The 18771-nt window shown below is 35.2% G+C and overlaps 7 non-coding genes across 7 annotated transcripts; all 7 read right to left on the reverse strand.

Annotated features, from left to right (window-relative positions):
* Positions 1 to 1914: 1914 nt before the first annotated feature.
* Positions 1915 to 1988, reverse strand: TRNAT-UGU (transfer RNA threonine (anticodon UGU)). Its single transcript has one exon. It is a non-coding gene; the product is annotated as a tRNA-Thr (tRNA).
* Positions 1989 to 4684: 2696 nt separating this feature from the next.
* On the reverse strand, positions 4685 to 4758 carry TRNAT-UGU (transfer RNA threonine (anticodon UGU)). Its single transcript has one exon. It is a non-coding gene; the product is annotated as a tRNA-Thr (tRNA).
* Positions 4759 to 6469: 1711 nt separating this feature from the next.
* On the reverse strand, positions 6470 to 6543 carry TRNAT-UGU (transfer RNA threonine (anticodon UGU)). The gene has a single exon. It is a non-coding gene; the product is annotated as a tRNA-Thr (tRNA).
* Positions 6544 to 8438: 1895 nt separating this feature from the next.
* Positions 8439 to 8512, reverse strand: TRNAT-UGU (transfer RNA threonine (anticodon UGU)). Its single transcript has one exon. It is a non-coding gene; the product is annotated as a tRNA-Thr (tRNA).
* Positions 8513 to 10408: 1896 nt separating this feature from the next.
* TRNAT-UGU (transfer RNA threonine (anticodon UGU)) lies at positions 10409 to 10482 on the reverse strand. Its single transcript has one exon. It is a non-coding gene; the product is annotated as a tRNA-Thr (tRNA).
* Positions 10483 to 12196: 1714 nt separating this feature from the next.
* Positions 12197 to 12270, reverse strand: TRNAT-UGU (transfer RNA threonine (anticodon UGU)). The gene has a single exon. It is a non-coding gene; the product is annotated as a tRNA-Thr (tRNA).
* A 1896-nt stretch (positions 12271 to 14166) lies between these two features.
* Positions 14167 to 14240, reverse strand: TRNAT-UGU (transfer RNA threonine (anticodon UGU)). The gene has a single exon. It is a non-coding gene; the product is annotated as a tRNA-Thr (tRNA).
* Between the last annotated feature and the right edge of the window lie 4531 nt (positions 14241 to 18771).

Here is an 18771-nt window from a genome sequence, read left to right on the forward strand (position 1 = left end):
CATTTAGATGAGATTCTTAATCTCACAATTGCACTATCAGTAGGGCTGGAACAATGGCAAATTTGAGTTTGCACACAGGTAAAACACCTGCTTTAAGATAGGAAGCTTGTTCTTGAGAAGACAAAAACAAGGTACTGCTGAGAGTTGAACTCAGAATCTCCTGTTTACAAGACAGCCGCTTTAACCAACTAAGCCACAGCACCACATGTTCCATAGGTGAATATTTATTATTCTGCTTTTTCCGAAAACTGCTATGAAAATTTGTAGCATCTAATGTGTAATTCCACTGGTTTTAATTTGTAAAGCTTGAGCCCATCCTATATTCTCTAAAGAAAGTTATTTCATCTGATTCCTTTTAGAGCATTTCAAAAGCAAAATTTTTTTTTTTACTCAAATTCCACTGGTTTTAATTTGTAATGCTTGAAGGCATCCTATATTCTCTAAAGAAACTTATTTCATCTAATTCCTTTTAGAGCATTTCAAAAGCAGAAAGTTTTTTTCTCTCAATTACACTTTATTAGTGCTTTGGGAAAGACATGTTTGATGTCAAACAAAAGTGAAAGTCCTCTTTTTCGGCTAACAGCCCCAAACTGACATGAAGAAAGGAAAGCACTGCTGACATTCGAAATCAAGATTTTCTGTTTACTAAACAGGCTCTTTGACCAACTTGTCTACATCACAAAAAGATGTGATATATTGGAAAGACTGCTTAGAGAGTCAGGTGCGGAAAGTGGAGGCATTTCAAAATAAAATCCATTGGTTAAGTTGTCAAGCTTGAAGCAATCTTACTTCCTTTTCAGCATTTAGATGAGATTCTTAATCTCACAATTGCACTATCAGTAGGGCTGGAACAATGGCAAATTTGAGTTTGCACACAGGTAAAACACACCTGCTTTAAGATAGGAAGCTTATTCTTGAGAAGATGTAGCATCTTGGTTAAGTTGGTTAAGTTGTCAAGCTTGAAGCAATCTTACTTCCTTTTCAGCATTTAGATGAGATTCTTAATCTCACAATTGCACTATCAGTAGGGCTGGAACAATGGCAAATTTGAGTTTGCACACAGGTAAAACACCTGCTTTAAGATAGGAAGCTTATTCTTGAGAAGACAAAAACAAGGTACTGCTGAGAGTTGAACTCAGGATGTCCTGTTTACAAGAAAGGCGCTTTAACCAACTAAGCCACAGCACCACATGTTCCGTAGGTGAATATTTATTATTCTGCTTTTTCCGAAAACTGCTATGAAAATTTGTAGCATCTAATGTGTAATTCCACTGGTTTTAATTTGTAATGCTTGAGCCCATCCTATATTCTCTAAAGAAAGTTATTTCATCTGATTCCTTTTAGAGCATTTCAAAAGCAAAAATTTTTTTTTTCTCAAATTCCACTGGTTTTAATTTGTAATGCTTGAAGCCATCCTATATTCTCTAAAGAAACTTATTTCATCTAATTCCTTTTAGAGCATTTCAAAAGCAGAAAGTTTTTTTCTCTCAATTACACTTTATTAGTGCTTTGGGAAAGACATGTTTGATGTCAAACAAAAGTGAAAGTCCTCTTTTTCGGCTAACAGCCCCAAACTGACATGAAGAAAGGAAAGCACTGCTGACATTCGAAATCAAGATTTTCTGTTTACTAAACAGGCTCTTTGACCAACTTGTCTACATCACAAAAAGATGTGATATATTGGAAAGACTGCTTAGAGAGTCAGATGCGGAAAGTGGAGGCATTTCAAAATAAAATCCATTTTTTTAAGTTGTCAAGCTTGAAGCAATCTTACTTCCTTTTCAGCATTTAGATGAGATTCTTAATCTCACAATTGCACTATCAGTAGGGCTGGAACAATGGCAAATTTGAGTTTGCACACAGGTAAAACACCTGCTTTAAGATAGGAAGCTTATTCTTGAGAAGACAAAAACAAGGTACTGCTGAGAGTTGAACTCAGGATCTCCTGTTTACAAGACAGGTGCTTTAACCAACTAAGCCACAGCACCACATGTTCCGTAGGTGAATATTTATTTTTCTGCTTTTTCTGAAAACTGCTATGAAAATTTGTAGCATCTAATGTGTAATTCCACTGGTTTTAATTTGTAAAGCTTGAGCCCATCCTATATTCTCTAAAGAAAGTTATTTCATCTGATTCCTTTTAGAGCATTTCAAAAGCAAAATTTTTTTTTTTACTCAAATTCCACTGGTTTTAATTTGTAATGCTTGAAGCCATCCTATATTCTCTAAAGAAACTTATTTCATCTAATTCCTTTTAGAGCATTTCAAAAGCAGAAAGTTTTTTTCTCTCAATTACACTTTATTAGTGCTTTGGGAATGATATGTTTGATGTCAAACAAAAGTGAAAGTCCTCTTTTTCGGCTAACAGCCCCAAACTGACATGAAGAAAGGAAAGCGCTGCTGACATTCGAAATCAAGATTTTCTGTTTACTAAACAGGCTCTTTGACCAACTTGTCTACATCACAAAAAGATGTGATATATTGGAAAGACTGCTTAGAGAGTCAGGTGCGGAAAGTGGAGGCATTTCAAAATAAAATCCATTGGTTAAGTTGTCAAGCTTGAAGCAATCTTACTTCCTTTTCAGCATTTAGATGAGATTCTTAATCTCACAATTGCACTATCAGTAGGGCTGGAACAATGGCAAATTTGAGTTTGCACACAGGTAAAACACCTGCTTTAAGATAGGAAGCTTGTTCTTGAGAAGACAAAAACAAGGTACTGCTGAGAGTTGAACTCAGGATCTCCTGTTTACAAGACAGCCGCTTTAACCAACTAAGCCACAGCACCACATTTTCCATAGGTGAATATTTATTATTCTGCTTTTTCCGAAAACTGCTATGAAAATTTGTAGCATCTAATGTGTAATTCCACTGGTTTTAATTTGTAAAGCTTGAGCCCATCCTATATTCTCTAAAGAAAGTTATTTCATCTGATTCCTTTTAGAGCATTTCAAAAGCAAAATTTTTTTTTTTACTCAAATTCCACTGGTTTTAATTTGTAATGCTTGAAGCCATCCTATATTCTCTAAAGAAACTTATTTCATCTAATTCCTTTTAGAGCATTTCAAAAGCAGAAAGTTTTTTTCTCTCAATTACACTTTATTAGTGCTTTGGGAAAGACATGTTTGATGTCAAACAAAAGTGAAAGTCCTCTTTTTCGGCTATCAGCCCCAAACTGACATGAAGAAAGGAAAGCACTGCTGACAATCGAAATCAAGATTTTCTGTTTACTTAACAGGCTCTTTGACCAACTTGTCTACATCACAAAAAGATGTGATATATTGGAAAGACTGCTTAGAGAGTCAGGTGCGGAAAGTGGAGGCATTTCAAAATAAAATCCATTGGTTAAGTTGTCAAGCTTGAAGCAATCTTACTTCCTTTTCAGCATTTAGATGAGATTCTTAATCTCACAATTGCACTATCAGTAGGGCTGGAACAATGGCAAATTTGAGTTTGCACACAGGTAAAACACACCTGCTTTAAGATAGGAAGCTTATTCTTGAGAAGATGTAGCATCTTGGTTAAGTTGGTTAAGTTGTCAAGCTTGAAGCAATCTTACTTCCTTTTCAGCATTTAGATGAGATTCTTAATCTCACAATTGCACTATCAGTAGGGCTGGAACAATGGCAAATTTGAGTTTGCACACAGGTAAAACACCTGCTTTAAGATAGGAAGCTTGTTCTTGAGAAGACAAAAACAAGGTACTGCTGAGAGTTGAACTCAGGATCTCCTGTTTACAAGACAGCTGCTTTAACCAACTAAGCCACAGCACCACATTTTCCATAGGTGAATATTTATTATTCTGCTTTTTCCGAAAACTGCTATGAAAATTTGTAGCATCTAATGTGTAATTCCACTGGTTTTAATTTGTAAAGCTTGAGCCCATCCTATATTCTCTAAAGAAAGTTATTTCATCTGATTCCTTTTAGAGCATTTCAAAAGCAAAATTTTTTTTTTTACTCAAATTCCACTGGTTTTAATTTGTAATGCTTGAAGCCATCCTATATTCTCTAAAGAAACTTATTTCATCTAATTCCTTTTAGAGCATTTCAAAAGCAGAAAGTTTTTTTCTCTCAATTACACTTTATTAGTGCTTTGGGAAAGACATGTTTGATGTCAAACAAAAGTGAAAGTCCTCTTTTTCGGCTATCAGCCCCAAACTGACATGAAGAAAGGAAAGCACTGCTGACAATCGAAATCAAGATTTTCTGTTTACTTAACAGGCTCTTTGACCAACTTGTCTACATCACAAAAAGATGTGATATATTGGAAAGACTGCTTAGAGAGTCAGGTGCGGAAAGTGGAGGCATTTCAAAATAAAATCCATTGGTTAAGTTGTCAAGCTTGAAGCAATCTTACTTCCTTTTCAGCATTTAGATGAGATTCTTAATCTCACAATTGCACTATCAGTAGGGCTGGAACAATGGCAAATTTGAGTTTGCACACAGGTAAAACACACCTGCTTTAAGATAGGAAGCTTATTCTTGAGAAGATGTAGCATCTTGGTTAAGTTGGTTAAGTTGTCAAGCTTGAAGCAATCTTACTTCCTTTTCAGCATTTAGATGAGATTCTTAATCTCACAATTGCACTATCAGTAGGGCTGGAACAATGGCAAATTTGAGTTTGCACACAGGTAAAACACCTGCTTTAAGATAGGAAGCTTATTCTTGAGAAGACAAAAACAAGGTACTGCTGAGAGTTGAACTCAGGATCTCCTGTTTACAAGACAGGTGCTTTAACCAACTAAGCCACAGCACCACATGTTCCGTAGGTGAATATTTATTTTTCTGCTTTTTCTGAAAACTGCTATGAAAATTTGTAGCATCTAATGTGTAATTCCACTGGTTTTAATTTGTAATGCTTGAGCCCATCCTATATTCTCTAAAGAAAGTTATTTCATCTGATTCCTTTTAGAGCATTTCAAAAGCAAAATTTTTTTTTTACTCAAATTCCACTGGTTTTAATTTGTAATGCTTGAAGCCATCCTATATTCTCTAAAGAAACTTATTTCATCTAATTCCTTTTAGAGCATTTCAAAAGCAGAAAGTTTTTTTTCTCTCAATTACATTTTATTAGTGCTTTGGGAAAGACATGTTTGATGTCAAACAAAAGTGAAAGTCCTCTTTTTCGGCTAACAGCCCCAAACTGACATGAAGAAAGGAAAGCACTGCTGACATTAGAAATCAAGATTTTCTGTTTACTAAACAGGCTCTTTGACCAACTTGTCTACATCACAAAAAGATGTGATATATTGGAAAGACTGCTTAGAGAGTCAGGTGCGGAAAGTGGAGGCATTTCAAAATAAAATCCATTGGTTAAGTTGTCAAGCTTGAAGCAATCTTACTTCCTTTTCAGCATTTAGATGAGATTCTTAATCTCACAATTGCACTATCAGTAGGGCTGGAACAATGGCAAATTTGAGTTTGCACACAGGTAAAACACCTGCTTTAAGATAGGAAGCTTGTTCTTGAGAAGACAAAAACAAGGTACTGCTGAGAGTTGAACTCAGGATTTCCTGTTTACAAGACAGCTGCTTTAACCAACTAAGCCACAGCACCACATTTTCCATAGGTGAATATTTATTATTCTGCTTTTTCCGAAAACTGCTATGAAAATTTGTAGCATCTAATGTGTAATTCCACTGGTTTTAATTTGTAAAGCTTGAGCCCATCCTATATTCTCTAAAGAAAGTTATTTCATCTGATTCCTTTTAGAGCATTTCAAAAGCAAAATTTTTTTTTTTACTCAAATTCCACTGGTTTTAATTTGTAATGCTTGAAGCCATCCTATATTCTCTAAAGAAACTTATTTCATCTAATTCCTTTTAGAGCATTTCAAAAGCAGAAAGTTTTTTTCTCTCAATTACACTTTATTAGTGCTTTGGGAAAGACATGTTTGATGTCAAACAAAAGTGAAAGTCCTCTTTTTCGGCTATCAGCCCCAAACTGACATGAAGAAAGGAAAGCACTGCTGACAATCGAAATCAAGATTTTCTGTTTACTTAACAGGCTCTTTGACCAACTTGTCTACATCACAAAAAGATGTGATATATTGGAAAGACTGCTTAGAGAGTCAGGTGCGGAAAGTGGAGGCATTTCAAAATAAAATCCATTGGTTAAGTTGTCAAGCTTGAAGCAATCTTACTTCCTTTTCAGCATTTAGATGAGATTCTTAATCTCACAATTGCACTATCAGTAGGGCTGGAACAATGGCAAATTTGAGTTTGCACACAGGTAAAACACACCTGCTTTAAGATAGGAAGCTTATTCTTGAGAAGATGTAGCATCTTGGTTAAGTTGGTTAAGTTGTCAAGCTTGAAGCAATCTTACTTCCTTTTCAGCATTTAGATGAGATTCTTAATCTCACAATTGCACTATCAGTAGGGCTGGAACAATGGCAAATTTGAGTTTGCACACAGGTAAAACACCTGCTTTAAGATAGGAAGCTTATTCTTGAGAAGACAAAAACAAGGTACTGCTGAGAGTTGAACTCAGGATCTCCTGTTTACAAGACAGGTGCTTTAACCAACTAAGCCACAGCACCACATGTTCCGTAGGTGAATATTTATTTTTCTGCTTTTTCTGAAAACTGCTATGAAAATTTGTAGCATCTAATGTGTAATTCCACTGGTTTTAATTTGTAATGCTTGAGCCCATCCTATATTCTCTAAAGAAAGTTATTTCATCTGATTCCTTTTAGAGCATTTCAAAAGCAAAATTTTTTTTTTACTCAAATTCCACTGGTTTTAATTTGTAATGCTTGAAGCCATCCTATATTCTCTAAAGAAACTTATTTCATCTAATTCCTTTTAGAGCATTTCAAAAGCAGAAAGTTTTTTTCTCTCAATTACACTTTATTAGTGCTTTGGGAAAGACATGTTTGATGTCAAACAAAAGTGAAAGTCCTCTTTTTCGGCTAACAGCCCCAAACTGACATGAAGAAAGGAAAGCACTGCTGACATTAGAAATCAAGATTTTCTGTTTACTAAACAGGCTCTTTGACCAACTTGTCTACATCACAAAAAGATGTGATATATTGGAAAGACTGCTTAGAGAGTCAGGTGCGGAAAGTGGAGGCATTTCAAAATAAAATCCATTGGTTAAGTTGTCAACCTTGAAGCAATCTTACTTCCTTTTCAGCATTTAGATGAGATTCTTAATCTCACAATTGCACTATCAGTAGGGCTGGAACAATGGCAAATTTGAGTTTGCACACAGGTAAAACACACCTGCTTTAAGATAGGAAGCTTATTCTTGAGAAGATGTAGCATCTTGGTTAAGTTGGTTAAGTTGTCAAGCTTGAAGCAATCTTACTTCCTTTTCAGCATTTAGATGAGATTCTTAATCTCACAATTGCACTATCAGTAGGGCTGGAACAATGGCAAATTTGAGTTTGCACACAGGTAAAACACCTGCTTTAAGATAGGAAGCTTGTTCTTGAGAAGACAAAAACAAGGTACTGCTGAGAGTTGAACTCAGGATCTCATGTTTACAAGACAGCTGCTTTAACCAACTAAGCCACAGCACCACATTTTCCATAGGTGAATATTTATTATTCTGCTTTTTCCGAAAACTGCTATGAAAATTTGTAGCATCTAATGTGTAATTCCACTGGTTTTAATTTGTAAAGCTTGAGCCCATCCTATATTCTCTAAAGAAAGTTATTTCATCTGGTTCCTTTTAGAGCATTTCAAAAGCAAAATTTTTTTTTTTACTCAAATTCCACTGGTTTTAATTTGTAATGCTTGAAGCCATCCTATATTCTCTAAAGAAACTTATTTCATCTAATTCCTTTTAGAGCATTTCAAAAGCAGAAAGTTTTTTTCTCTCAATTACACTTTATTAGTGCTTTGGGAAAGACATGTTTGATGTCAAACAAAAGTGAAAGTCCTCTTTTTCGGCTATCAGCCCCAAACTGACATGAAGAAAGGAAAGCACTGCTGACAATCGAAATCAAGATTTTCTGTTTACTTAACAGGCTCTTTGACCAACTTGTCTACATCACAAAAAGATGTGATATATTGGAAAGACTGCTTAGAGAGTCAGGTGCGGAAAGTGGAGGCATTTCAAAATAAAATCCATTGGTTAAGTTGTCAAGCTTGAAGCAATCTTACTTCCTTTTCAGCATTTAGATGAGATTCTTAATCTCACAATTGCACTATCAGTAGGGCTGGAACAATGGCAAATTTGAGTTTGCACACAGGTAAAACACACCTGCTTTAAGATAGGAAGCTTATTCTTGAGAAGATGTAGCATCTTGGTTAAGTTGGTTAAGTTGTCAAGCTTGAAGCAATCTTACTTCCTTTTCAGCATTTAGATGAGATTCTTAATCTCACAATTGCACTATCAGTAGGGCTGGAACAATGGCAAATTTGAGTTTGCACACAGGTAAAACACCTGCTTTAAGATAGGAAGCTTATTCTTGAGAAGACAAAAACAAGGTACTGCTGAGAGTTGAACTCAGGATCTCCTGTTTACAAGACAGGTGCTTTAACCAACTAAGCCACAGCACCACATGTTCCGTAGGTGAATATTTATTTTTCTGCTTTTTCTGAAAACTGCTATGAAAATTTGTAGCATCTAATGTGTAATTCCACTGGTTTTAATTTGTAATGCTTGAGCCCATCCTATATTCTCTAAAGAAAGTTATTTCATCTGATTCCTTTTAGAGCATTTCAAAAGCAAAATTTTTTTTTTTACTCAAATTCCACTGGTTTTAATTTGTAATGCTTGAAGCCATCCTATATTCTCTAAAGAAACTTATTTCATCTAATTCCTTTTAGAGCATTTCAAAAGCAGAAAGTTTTTTTCTCTCAATTACACTTTATTAGTGCTTTGGGAAAGACATGTTTGATGTCAAACAAAAGTGAAAGTCCTCTTTTTCGGCTAACAGCCCCAAACTGACATGAAGAAAGGAAAGCACTGCTGACATTAGAAATCAAGATTTTCTGTTTACTAAACAGGCTCTTTGACCAACTTGTCTACATCACAAAAAGATGTGATATATTGGAAAGACTGCTTAGAGAGTCAGGTGCGGAAAGTGGAGGCATTTCAAAATAAAATCCATTGGTTAAGTTGTCAAGCTTGAAGCAATCTTACTTCCTTTTCAGCATTTAGATGAGATTCTTAATCTCACAATTGCACTATCAGTAGGGCTGGAACAATGGCAAATTTGAGTTTGCACACAGGTAAAACACACCTGCTTTAAGATAGGAAGCTTATTCTTGAGAAGATGTAGCATCTTGGTTAAGTTGGTTAAGTTGTCAAGCTTGAAGCAATCTTACTTCCTTTTCAGCATTTAGATGAGATTCTTAATCTCACAATTGCACTATCAGTAGGGCTGGAACAATGGCAAATTTGAGTTTGCACACAGGTAAAACACCTGCTTTAAGATAGGAAGCTTGTTCTTGAGAAGACAAAAACAAGGTACTGCTGAGAGTTGAACTCAGGATCTCATGTTTACAAGACAGCTGCTTTAACCAACTAAGCCACAGCACCACATTTTCCATAGGTGAATATTTATTATTCTGCTTTTTCCGAAAACTGCTATGAAAATTTGTAGCATCTAATGTGTAATTCCACTGGTTTTAATTTGTAAAGCTTGAGCCCATCCTATATTCTCTAAAGAAAGTTATTTCATCTGGTTCCTTTTAGAGCATTTCAAAAGCAAAATTTTTTTTTTTACTCAAATTCCACTGGTTTTAATTTGTAATGCTTGAAGCCATCCTATATTCTCTAAAGAAACTTATTTCATCTAATTCCTTTTAGAGCATTTCAAAAGCAGAAAGTTTTTTTCTCTCAATTACACTTTATTAGTGCTTTGGGAAAGACATGTTTGATGTCAAACAAAAGTGAAAGTCCTCTTTTTCGGCTATCAGCCCCAAACTGACATGAAGAAAGGAAAGCACTGCTGACAATCGAAATCAAGATTTTCTGTTTACTTAACAGGCTCTTTGACCAACTTGTCTACATCACAAAAAGATGTGATATATTGGAAAGACTGCTTAGAGAGTCAGGTGCGGAAAGTGGAGGCATTTCAAAATAAAATCCATTGGTTAAGTTGTCAAGCTTGAAGCAATCTTACTTCCTTTTCAGCATTTAGATGAGATTCTTAATCTCACAATTGCACTATCAGTAGGGCTGGAACAATGGCAAATTTGAGTTTGCACACAGGTAAAACACACCTGCTTTAAGATAGGAAGCTTATTCTTGAGAAGATGTAGCATCTTGGTTAAGTTGGTTAAGTTGTCAAGCTTGAAGCAATCTTACTTCCTTTTCAGCATTTAGATGAGATTCTTAATCTCACAATTGCACTATCAGTAGGGCTGGAACAATGGCAAATTTGAGTTTGCACACAGGTAAAACACCTGCTTTAAGATAGGAAGCTTATTCTTGAGAAGACAAAAACAAGGTACTGCTGAGAGTTGAACTCAGGATCTCCTGTTTACAAGACAGGTGCTTTAACCAACTAAGCCACAGCACCACATGTTCCGTAGGTGAATATTTATTTTTCTGCTTTTTCTGAAAACTGCTATGAAAATTTGTAGCATCTAATGTGTAATTCCACTGGTTTTAATTTGTAATGCTTGAGCCCATCCTATATTCTCTAAAGAAAGTTATTTCATCTGATTCCTTTTAGAGCATTTCAAAAGCAAAATTTTTTTTTATACTCAAATTCCACTGGTTTTAATTTGTAATGCTTGAAGCCATCCTATATTCTCTAAAGAAACTTATTTCATCTAATTCCTTTTAGAGCATTTCAAAAGCAGAAAGTTTTTTTTCTCTCAATTACACTTTATTAGTGCTTTGGGAAAGACATGTTTGATGTCAAACAAAAGTGAAAGTCCTCTTTTTCGGCTAACAGACCCAAACTGACATGAAGAAAGGAAAGCACTGCTGACATTAGAAATCAAGATTTTCTGTTTACTAAACAGGCTCTTTGACCAACTTGTCTACATCACAAAAAGATGTGATATATTGGAAAGACTGCTTAGAGAGTCAGGTGCGGAAAGTGGAGGCATTTCAAAATAAAATCCATTGGTTAAGTTGTCAAGCTTGAAGCAATCTTACTTCCTTTTCAGCATTTAGATGAGATTCTTAATCTCACAATTGCACTATCAGTAGGGCTGGAACAATGGCAAATTTGAGTTTGCACACAGGTAAAACACACCTGCTTTAAGATAGGAAGCTTATTCTTGAGAAGATGAAAACAAGGTACTGCTGAGAGTTGAACTCAGGATCTCCTGTTTACAAGACAGGCGCTTTAACAAACTAAGCCACAGCACCACATGTTCCGTAGGTGAATATTTATTATTCTGCTTTTTCTGAAAACTGCTATGAAAATTTGTAGCATCTAATGTGTAATTCCACTGGTTTTAATTTGTAATGCTTGAGCCCATCCTATATTCTCTAAAGAAAGTTATTTCATCTGATTCCTTTTAGAGCATTTCAAAAGCAAAATTTTTTTTTTACTCAAATTCCACTGGTTTTAATTTGTAAAGCTTGAAGCCATCCTATATTCTCTAAAGAAACTTATTTCATCTAATTCCTTTTAGAGCATTTCAAAAGCAGAAAGTTTTTTTTCTCTCAATTACACTTTATTAGTGCTTTGGGAAAGACATGTTTGATGTCAAACAAAAGTGAAAGTCCTCTTTTTCGGCTAACAGCCCCAAACTGACATGAAGAAAGGAAAGCACTGCTGACATTAGAAATCAAGATTTTCTGTTTACTAAACAGGCTCTTTGACCAACTTGTCTACATCACAAAAAGATGTGATATATTGGAAAGACTGCTTAGAGAGTCAGGTGCGGAAAGTGGAGGCATTTCAAAATAAAATCCATTGGTTAAGTTGTCAAGCTTGAAGCAATCTTACTTCCTTTTCAGCATTTAGATGAGATTCTTAATCTCACAATTGCACTATCAGTAGGGCTGGAACAATGGCAAATTTGAGTTTGCACACAGGTAAAACACACCTGCTTTAAGATAGGAAGCTTATTCTTGAGAAGATGTAGCATCTTGGTTAAGTTGGTTAAGTTGTCAAGCTTGAAGCAATCTTACTTCCTTTTCAGCATTCAGATGAGATTCTTAATCTCACAATTGCACTATCAGTAGGGCTGGAACAATGGCAAATTTGAGTTTGCACACAGGTAAAACACCTGCTTTAAGATAGGAAGCTTATTCTTGAGAAGACAAAAACAAGGTACTGCTGAGAGTTGAACTCAGGATCTCCTGTTTACAAGACAGGTGCTTTAACCAACTAAGCCACAGCACCACATGTTCCGTAGGTGAATATTTATTTTTCTGCTTTTTCTGAAAACTGCTATGAAAATTTGTAGCATCTAATGTGTAATTCCACTGGTTTTAATTTGTAATGCTTGAGCCCATCCTATATTCTCTAAAGAAAGTTATTTCATCTGATTCCTTTTAGAGCATTTCAAAAGCAAAATTTTTTTTTTTACTCAAATTCCACTGGTTTTAATTTGTAATGCTTGAAGCCATCCTATATTCTCTAAAGAAACTTATTTCATCTAATTCCTTTTAGAGCATTTCAAAAGCAGAAAGTTTTTTTCTCTCAATTACACTTTATTAGTGCTTTGGGAAAGACATGTTTGATGTCAAACAAAAGTGAAAGTCCTCTTTTTCGGCTAACAGCCCCAAACTGACATGAAGAAAGGAAAGCACTGCTGACATTAGAAATCAAGATTTTCTGTTTACTAAACAGGCTCTTTGACCAACTTGTCTACATCACAAAAAGATGTGATATATTGGAAAGACTGCTTAGAGAGTCAGGTGCGGAAAGTGGAGGCATTTCAAAATAAAATCCATTGGTTAAGTTGTCAAGCTTGAAGCAATCTTACTTCCTTTTCAGCATTTAGATGAGATTCTTAATCTCACAATTGCACTATCAGTAGGGCTGGAACAATGGCAAATTTGAGTTTGCACACAGGTAAAACACACCTGCTTTAAGATAGGAAGCTTATTCTTGAGAAGATGTAGCATCTTGGTTAAGTTGGTTAAGTTGTCAAGCTTGAAGCAATCTTACTTCCTTTTCAGCATTTAGATGAGATTCTTAATCTCACAATTGCACTATCAGTAGGGCTGGAACAATGGCAAATTTGAGTTTGCACACAGGTAAAACACCTGCTTTAAGATAGGAAGCTTGTTCTTGAGAAGACAAAAACAAGGTACTGCTGAGAGTTGAACTCAGGATCTCATGTTTACAAGACAGCTGCTTTAACCAACTAAGCCACAGCACCACATTTTCCATAGGTGAATATTTATTATTCTGCTTTTTCCGAAAACTGCTATGAAAATTTGTAGCATCTAATGTGTAATTCCACTGGTTTTAATTTGTAAAGCTTGAGCCCATCCTATATTCTCTAAAGAAAGTTATTTCATCTGGTTCCTTTTAGAGCATTTCAAAAGCAAAATTTTTTTTTTTACTCAAATTCCACTGGTTTTAATTTGTAATGCTTGAAGCCATCCTATATTCTCTAAAGAAACTTATTTCATCTAATTCCTTTTAGAGCATTTCAAAAGCAGAAAGTTTTTTTCTCTCAATTACACTTTATTAGTGCTTTGGGAAAGACATGTTTGATGTCAAACAAAAGTGAAAGTCCTCTTTTTCGGCTATCAGCCCCAAACTGACATGAAGAAAGGAAAGCACTGCTGACAATCGAAATCAAGATTTTCTGTTTACTTAACAGGCTCTTTGACCAACTTGTCTACATCACAAAAAGATGTGATATATTGGAAAGACTGCTTAGAGAGTCAGGTGCGGAAAGTGGAGGCATTTCAAAATAAAATCCATTGGTTAAGTTGTCAAGCTTGAAGCAATCTTACTTCCTTTTCAGCATTTAGATGAGATTCTTAATCTCACAATTGCACTATCAGTAGGGCTGGAACAATGGCAAATTTGAGTTTGCACACAGGTAAAACACACCTGCTTTAAGATAGGAAGCTTATTCTTGAGAAGATGTAGCATCTTGGTTAAGTTGGTTAAGTTGTCAAGCTTGAAGCAATCTTACTTCCTTTTCAGCATTTAGATGAGATTCTTAATCTCACAATTGCACTATCAGTAGGGCTGGAACAATGGCAAATTTGAGTTTGCACACAGGTAAAACACCTGCTTTAAGATAGGAAGCTTATTCTTGAGAAGACAAAAACAAGGTACTGCTGAGAGTTGAACTCAGGATCTCCTGTTTACAAGACAGGTGCTTTAACCAACTAAGCCACAGCACCACATGTTCCGTAGGTGAATATTTATTTTTCTGCTTTTTCTGAAAACTGCTATGAAAATTTGTAGCATCTAATGTGTAATTCCACTGGTTTTAATTTGTAATGCTTGAGCCCATCCTATATTCTCTAAAGAAAGTTATTTCATCTGATTCCTTTTAGAGCATTTCAAAAGCAAAATTTTTTTTTTTACTCAAATTCCACTGGTTTTAATTTGTAATGCTTGAAGCCATCCTATATTCTCTAAAGAAACTTATTTCATCTAATTCCTTTTAGAGCATTTCAAAAGCAGAAAGTTTTTTTTCTCTCAATTACACTTTATTAGTGCTTTGGGAAAGACATGTTTGATGTCAAACAAAAGTGAAAGTCCTCTTTTTCGGCTAACAGACCCAAACTGACATGAAGAAAGGAAAGCACTGCTGACATTAGAAATCAAGATTTTCTGTTTACTAAACAGGCTCTTTGACCAACTTGTCTACATCACAAAAAGATGTGATATATTGGAAAGACTGCTTAGAGAGTCAGGTGCGGAAAGTGGAGGCATTTCAAAATAAAATCCATTGGTTAAGTTGTCAAGCTTGAAGCAATCTTACTTCCTTTTCAGCATTTAGATGAGATTCTTAATCTCACAATTGCACTATCAGTAGGGCTGGAACAATGGCAAATTTGAGTTTGCACACAGGTAAAACACACCTGCTTTAAGATAGGAAGCTTATTCTTGAGAAGATGAAAACAAGGTACTGCTGAGAGTTGAACTCAGGATCTCCTGTTTACAAGACAGGCGCTTTAACAAACTAAGCCACAGCACCACATGTTCCGTAGGTGAATATTTATTATTCTGCTTTTTCTGAAAACTGCTATGAAAATTTGTAGCATCTAATGTGTAATTCCACTGGTTTTAATTTGTAATGCTTGAGCCCATCCTATATTCTCTAAAGAAAGTTATTTCATCTGATTCCTTTTAGAGCATTTCAAAAGCAAAATTTTTTTTTTACTCAAATTCCACTGGTTTTAATTTGTAAAGCTTGAAGCCATCCTATATTCTCTAAAGAAACTTATTTCATCTAATTCCTTTTAGAGCATTTCAAAAGCAGAAAGTTTTTTTTCTCTCAATTACACTTTATTAGTGCTTTGGGAAAGACATGTTTGATGTCAAACAAAAGTGAAAGTCCTCTTTTTCGGCTAACAGCCCCAAACTGACATGAAGAAAGGAAAGCACTGCTGACATTAGAAATCAAGATTTTCTGTTTACTAAACAGGCTCTTTGACCAACTTGTCTACATCACAAAAAGATGTGATATATTGGAAAGACTGCTTAGAGAGTCAGGTGCGGAAAGTGGAGGCATTTCAAAATAAAATCCATTGGTTAAGTTGTCAAGCTTGAAGCAATCTTACTTCCTTTTCAGCATTTAGATGAGATTCTTAATCTCACAATTGCACTATCAGTAGGGCTGGAACAATGGCAAATTTGAGTTTGCACACAGGTAAAACACACCTGCTTTAAGATAGGAAGCTTATTCTTGAGAAGATGAAAACAAGGTACTGCTGAGAGTTGAACTCAGGATCTCCTGTTTACAAGACAGGCGCTTTAACAAACTAAGCCACAGCACCACATGTTCCGTAGGTGAATATTTATTATTCTGCTTTTTCTGAAAACTGCTATGAAAATTTGTAGCATCTAATGTGTAATTCCACTGGTTTTAATTTGTAATGCTTGAGCCCATCCTATATTCTCTAAAGAAAGTTATTTCATCTGATTCCTTTTAGAGCATTTCAAAAGCCAAATTTTTTTTTTACTCAAATTCCACTGGTTTTAATTTGTAATGCTTGAAGCCATCCTATATTCTCTAAAGAAACTTATTTCATCTAATTCCTTTTAGAGCATTTCAAAAGCAGAAAGTTTTTTTCTGACAATTACACTTTATTAGTGCTTTGGGAAAGATATGTTTGATGTCAAACAAAAGTGAAAGTCCTCTTTTTCGGCTAACAGCCCCAAACTGACATGAAGAAAGGAAAGCGCTGCTGACATTCGAAATCAAGATTTTCTGTTTACTAAACAGGCTCTTTGACCAACTTGTCTACATCACAAAAAGATGTGATATATTGGAAAGACTGCTTAGAGAGTCAGGTGCGGAAAGTGGAGGCATTTCAAAATAAAATCCATTGGTTAAGTTGTCAAGCTTGAAGCAATCTTACTTCCTTTTCAGCATTTAGATGAGATTCTTAATCTCACAATTGCACTATCAGTAGGGCTGGAACAATGGCAAATTTGAGTTTGCACACAGGTAAAACACCTGCTTTAAGATAGGAAGCTTGTTCTTGAGAAGACAAAAACAAGGTACTGCTGAGAGTTGAACTCAGGATCTCCTGTTTACAAGACAGCCGCTTTAACCAACTAAGCCACAGCACCACATTTTCCATAGGTGAATATTTATTATTCTGCTTTTTCCGAAAACTGCTATGAAAATTTGTAGCATCTAATGTGTAATTCCACTGGTTTTAATTTGTAAAGCTTGAGCCCATCCTATATTCTCTAAAGAAAGTTATTTCATCTGATTCCTTTTAGAGCATTTCAAAAGCAAAATTTTTTTTTTTACTCAAATTCCACTGGTTTTAATTTGTAATGCTTGAAGCCATCCTATATTCTCTAAAGAAACTTATTTCATCTAATTCCTTTTAGAGCATTTCAAAAGCAGAAAGTTTTTTTCTCTCAATTACACTTTATTAGTGCTTTGGGAAAGACATGTTTGATGTCAAACAAAAGTGAAAGTCCTCTTTTTCGGCTATCAGCCCCAAACTGACATGAAGAAAGGAAAGTACTGCTGACATTCGAAATCAAGATTTTCTGTTTACTAAACAGGCTCTTTGACCAACTTGTCTACATCACAAAAAGATGTGATGTATTGGAAAGACTGCTTAGAGAGTCAGGTGCGGAAAGTGGAGGCATTTCAAAATAAAATCCATTGGTTAAGTTGTCAAGCTTGAAGCAATCTTACTTCCTTTTCAGCATTTAGATGAGATTCTTAATCTCACAATTGCACTATCAGTAGGGCTGGAACAATGGCAAATTTGAGTTTGCACACAGGTAAAACACACCTGCTTTAAGATAGGAAGCTTATTCTTGAGAAGATGTAGCATCTTGGTTAAGTTGGTTAAGTTGTCAAGCTTGAAGCAATCTTACTTCCTTTTCAGCATTTAGATGAGATTCTTAATCTCACAATTGCACTATCAGTAGGGCTGGAACAATGGCAAATTTGAGTTTGCACACAGGTAAAACACCTGCTTTAAGATAGGAAGCTTATTCTTGAGAAGACAAAAACAAGGTACTGCTGAGAGTTGAACTCAGGATCTCTTGTTTACAAGACAGGCGCTTTAACCAACTAAGCCACAGCACCACATGTTCCGTAGGTGAATATTTATTTTTCTGCTTTTTCTGAAAACTGCTATGAAAATTTGTAGCATCTAATGTGTAATTCCACTGGTTTTAATTTGTAATGCTTGAGCCCATCCTATATTCTCTAAAGAAAGTTATTTCATCTGATTCCTTTTAGAGCATTTCAAAAGCAAAATTTTTTTTTTTACTCAAATTCCACTGGTTTTAATTTGTAATGCTTGAAGCCATCCTATATTCTCTAAAGAAACTTATTTCATCTAATTCCTTTTAGAGCATTTCAAAAGCAGAAAGTTTTTTTCTCTCAATTACACTTTATTAGTGCTTTGGGAAAGACATGTTTGATGTCAAACAGAAGTGAAAGTCTTCTTTTTCGGCTAACAGCCCCAAACTGACATGAAGAAAGGAAAGCACTGCTGACATTCGAAATCAAGATTTTCTGTTTACTAAACAGGCTCTTTGACCAACTTGTCTACATCACAAAAAGATGTGATATATTGGAAAGACTGCTTAGAGAGTCAGGTGCGGAAAGTGGAGGAATTTCAAAATAAAATCCATTGGTTAAGTTGTCAAGCTTGAAGAAATCTTACTTCCTTTTCAGCATTTAGATGAGATTCTTAATCTCACAATTGCACTATCAGTAGGGCTGGAACAATGGCAAATTTGAATTTGCACACAGGTAAAAGACCTGCTTTAAGATAGGAAGCTTATTCTTGAGAAGATGAAAACAAGGTACTGCTGAGAGTTGAACTCAGAATCTCCTGTTTACAAGACAGTCGCTTTAACCAACTAAGCCACAGCACCACATGTTCCGTAGGTGAATATTTATTATTCTGCTTTTTCTGAAAACTGCTATGAAAATTTGTAGCATCTAATGTGTAATTCCACTGGTTTTAATTTGTAATGCTTGAGCCCATCCTATATTCTCTAAAGAAAGTTATTTCATCTGATTCCTTTTAGAGCATTTCAAAAGCAAAATTTTTTTTTTACTCAAATTCCACTGGTTTTAATTTGTAATGCTTGAAGCCATCCTATATTCTCTAAAGAAACTTATTTCATCTAATTCCTTTTAGAGCATTTCAAAAGCAGAAAGTTTTTTTCTCCCAATTACACTTTATTAGTGCTTTGGGAAAGACATGTTTGATG

Source organism: Dendrobates tinctorius, unplaced genomic scaffold, assembly GCF_039654945.1.
Source record: "Dendrobates tinctorius isolate UK_male_01 unplaced genomic scaffold, ASM3965494v1 ptg000254l, whole genome shotgun sequence".
Taxonomy (NCBI): domain Eukaryota; kingdom Metazoa; phylum Chordata; class Amphibia; order Anura; family Dendrobatidae; genus Dendrobates; species Dendrobates tinctorius.